This window comes from Passer domesticus, chromosome Z, assembly GCF_036417665.1.
Source record: "Passer domesticus isolate bPasDom1 chromosome Z, bPasDom1.hap1, whole genome shotgun sequence".
In the NCBI taxonomy this organism is placed as follows: domain Eukaryota; kingdom Metazoa; phylum Chordata; class Aves; order Passeriformes; family Passeridae; genus Passer; species Passer domesticus.
This window is the reverse complement of record NC_087512.1, coordinates 55,823,546-55,827,466: the sequence shown is the minus strand read 5'-3', so window position 1 is coordinate 55,827,466 and position 3,921 is coordinate 55,823,546. Positions and strand designations below refer to the sequence as shown.

The following is a 3,921-nucleotide window of genomic DNA, read 5'->3' as shown; positions in this document are numbered from 1 at the left end:
TATTTTATGTAATTTTTCTCAGTCTTCCTGGGATGAAGCTACTTTTTCTTCATAGCAGCTCAGATGATACAGTGTTTTAGACTGGAGACCAGAGCAATGCTGGTAAAAAGCCATTGTTCTAGCTGATGTTGCGTAGTGCTTGCAATACCTTCTCTGTTTCTTCACCTGAACCTCCAATGGGCTGAGAGGGGCCACAGCATGGACAGTTGACCCGAAGCATCCAAGAGGAAATCCTATATTGTGGGAATCCATAAAATCAGAGGGTTTTGGGAAAGCTGTGAAAGGCAAGCCTCAGAGACAGCAGAACTGTGATTAGAGCTAAGCAGTAGCCATAAAATAAGTTAGCAGAAAAATTAGGTAAAAAGTAGAGAAGTAAGGACAAAATGGAACAATGGTCTGTGTATTAACACTTGTCTAGAATAATTCCCTAATCTGCAGAAAAGTATATCTGGCAAGGTATTAGGAAATTCTAAGCTTATAATGGAGCTCTGTGCATTGTGTTTTAAGGCTTAAAAACACAAATTGTATTTGAGATAAGCAAGCATTTTTTTAACCACAGGTACATGTGCTTATAGTGGTTGGATAGAACTACTGTCAATATGCTTTTGCTTTGTGTGATTGGTTAAAAAACTTATAAAGTAAGTTGTAACATTAAGTTCTTGGTCTGCTGCCTGGGATGTGAGCTGCTGGCATCTTCCCATTGTCATAACCATGTAATGAGACTGATGCTGGAAAAAAAACCAGCAAGACACATTCCTAGCAGTCCCGTCCCATTCGTGATTTGTACATAGCCCCCGGCCAGCAATACTATACCATATAGCATCATACTCAGTAATAAAAGCTCAAGGCAAGGAGAAGAAAGGTGGGACATTAAGAAAGGTGGTTATCAGATTTGTTTTCCCATGAAACTAGAAGAAAGGTGGGACATTAAGAAAGGTGGGACATTAAGAAAGGTGGTTATCAGATTTGTTTTCCCATGAAACTGATACACATGCCGAGGCATTGTTTTCATTGAAATGGCTAAATCACACAGAATCACAGAACAATGAGGTTGGAAGAGATCTCTAAGATCATCAAGTCCAACCTATGTCCTAACACCTCAACTCAGAATCTAGACCATAGCACTAAGTGCCATGTCCAGCCTTTTTTTAAACACATCCAGAGATGGTGATTCTACCACCTCTCTGGGAAGTGCATTCCAGTACTTTGTTATTCTTTTGGTGAAAATTTTTTTCCTAATATCCAACCTATACCTTTCCTGGCGTAGCCTGAGACTGTGTCCTCTGGTTCTGTCAGTTGCTGCCCTGTGGAAGAGACCAACCCCCACCTGTCTACAACCTCCCTTCAAGAAGTTGTAGAGAACAATGAGGTTACCTCTAAGCCTCCTCTTCTGCAGGCTAAACAACCCCAGCTCCTTCAAACATTCTTCATAGGGCTTGTGTTCCAAGCCCCTCACCAGCTTTGTTGCTCTCCTCTGGACACGTTCAAGCATCTCAACATCCTTCCTAAACTGAGGGCCCCAGAACTCTACACAGTACTCAAGGTGTGGCTTCACAGAGAATTATCTCCCTGCTCCTGCTGGCCACACAATTCCTAATGCAGGCCAGGATGCTATTGGCCTTCTTGGCCACCAAGGCACATTGCTGGCTCATATTCAATCAGCTGTCAACCAGCACCCCCAGGTCCCTTTCAGCCTGCACTCTTTCCAGTTACATGGTCCCCAGCTTGTAACACTATGGCCAAAATGTAGAACTCAGCACTTAGACTTATTAAACTTCTTGCTTTTGGACTCACCCATCTATCTAACTGATGTTAGTCTCTCTGCAGGGCCCTCCTTCCTTCCAATAGATCAACACAAGCTCTCAGTTTAATGTCATCTACAAATTTGCTAATGAAGGACTCGATGCCCTCATCCATGTCGTCTATAAAAACATTAAATAGAACTGGTCCCAGTACAGACCCCTGAGGGACACCACTGGTGACTGGCCGCCAGCTGGATGCAGCACCATTCACCATCACTCTCTGGGCCCGGCCATCCAGCCAGTTCCTAACCCACTGAAGAGTGCTCATGTGCCAGCTTCTCCAGGACTACGCTGTGGGAGACAGTATCAAAGGCCTTGCTGAACTCTAAATAGACAACATCCACAGCCTTTCCTGTATCTACCAGGCAGGTCACCTGGTCATAGAAGGAGACCAGGTTGGTCAGACATGACCTACCTTTCTTTAAACCCATGCTGACTGGGTCTGACACCCTGGCTATCCTGTGTGTGCTGTCTGACAGCACTCATTATAAACTGCTCCATTATCTTACCTGGTATTGAGGCCAGGCTGACTGGCCTGTAATTACCAGGATCCTCCTTCCTACCTTTTTTGTAAATGGGTGTCACAGTGGCCAGTTTACAATCATCTGGAACCTCGCCAGTGAGCCATGACTCCTGATAAATGATAGAGAGTGGCTTCGCAAGCTCATCTGCCAGCTCCCTCATCACCCTAGGAGGATTCCCATCTGATCCCATTGATTTATAAATATCCAACTGTCCCAGCAGTTCTCTGACTTGGATAACAAAAGGATCATTCTGCTCCCTGGCACCACCTACCAACCCCTGAGAACAGTTGTCTTGAGGACAAGCTGTCTTACCACTAAAGACTGAGGCGAAGAAGGCATTAAATATTTTTGCCTTTTCCTCATCTTTAGTTACTAGGATGCCTGTCTCATCCAATAAGTAACAGAGGTCATTTATACCCTTCCTTTTACCATTAATATATTTGTAAAAACTCTTTTTATTATTTTTAACAGAAGTTGCCAAATTAAGTTCAAACTGAGCTTTGGCTACCCTAATTTTTTTTTTTTCTATATGCCCTAGCACCTTCCTTAAATACTTCCTGGGAAAACAGTCCCTACTTTAAAAGATGATACATTTTTTTTTATTTCTATGTTCATTCAAAACCTCCTTGCTCATCCAGACTGGACATTTGCATCATCGACTCATTTTTCGGCACATAGGGACAGACTATTCCTGTGCCCTCAAGAGCTCTGCTTTGAAGCACATCCATTTCTCCTGGACTCCTTTGTTTTCAAGGGCTGTTTCCCTAGGATCTCTTTGAATAAGTCTCTTAAATAAGCCAAAGTCTGCCCCCTGTAAGTCCAACATAGAGATCCTATTGATATTCCTCCTTATTTCACCAATGATTCAGAATTCTATAATTTCATGATCACTATGCCCCAAGTGTCCTCCAACCTCCACATCACCCACCAGTCCATCTCTATTTATGAACAACAGGTCTAACATAGTCCCTCCCCTGGTGGGCTCTCCCACTAGTTGTGACAAAAAGTTATCCTCCACACACTCCAAAAACTTTGTAGACTGGCGTTTTTCTGCTGTATTAAGTTCCCAGCAAATGTCTGGTAGGTTGAAGTCACCTACAAGAACAAGGGCTGACAATCCTAAAACATTTTTCTGTTGCTTACAGAATAAGTTGTCCACCTCTTCATCCTGGTTGGGTGGACGATAGCAGACTCCCAGTAGGATGTCAGCCTTGCTGGCCTTTCCCTTAATTCTCACCCATAGGCACTCAACTTCATCGTCATTAGTTTCAATACCTATGACATCCAAAACCTCCCTAATATAAAGGGCCACCCCTCCACCACTCTCCTTTTCCTGTCTCCTCTGAAGAGTTTGTAGCCATCCAGTGCAGTGCTCCAACTACGTGAGTCATCCCACCATGTTTCTTTAATGGTCACTACATCATAATTCTGCTGTTGCACCATGGCCTCCAGCTCTAACTGTTTGTTACCCATGCTATGTGCATTGGTATACATGTATAAACACTTGCCCAAGGGGAATAGCAAACAAATTCCTTATTTGCTTTTGCTTCCATAAACAGTTTTCTTTATCTCTCAATCCATGTGTTTCTTTCACA

The 3,921-nt window shown here is 43.3% G+C and overlaps 1 long non-coding RNA gene across 1 annotated transcript; it reads right to left on the bottom strand.

The window, feature by feature from the left end:
- LOC135290773 (uncharacterized) lies at positions 1-3,690 on the bottom strand. Its single transcript, XR_010353574.1, has 3 exons — positions 3,470-3,690; positions 2,366-2,435; positions 1-233 (listed from the first exon to the last, which is right to left on the bottom strand). It is a non-coding gene; the product is annotated as an uncharacterized LOC135290773 (long non-coding RNA).
- Positions 3,691-3,921: the final 231 nt, after the last annotated feature.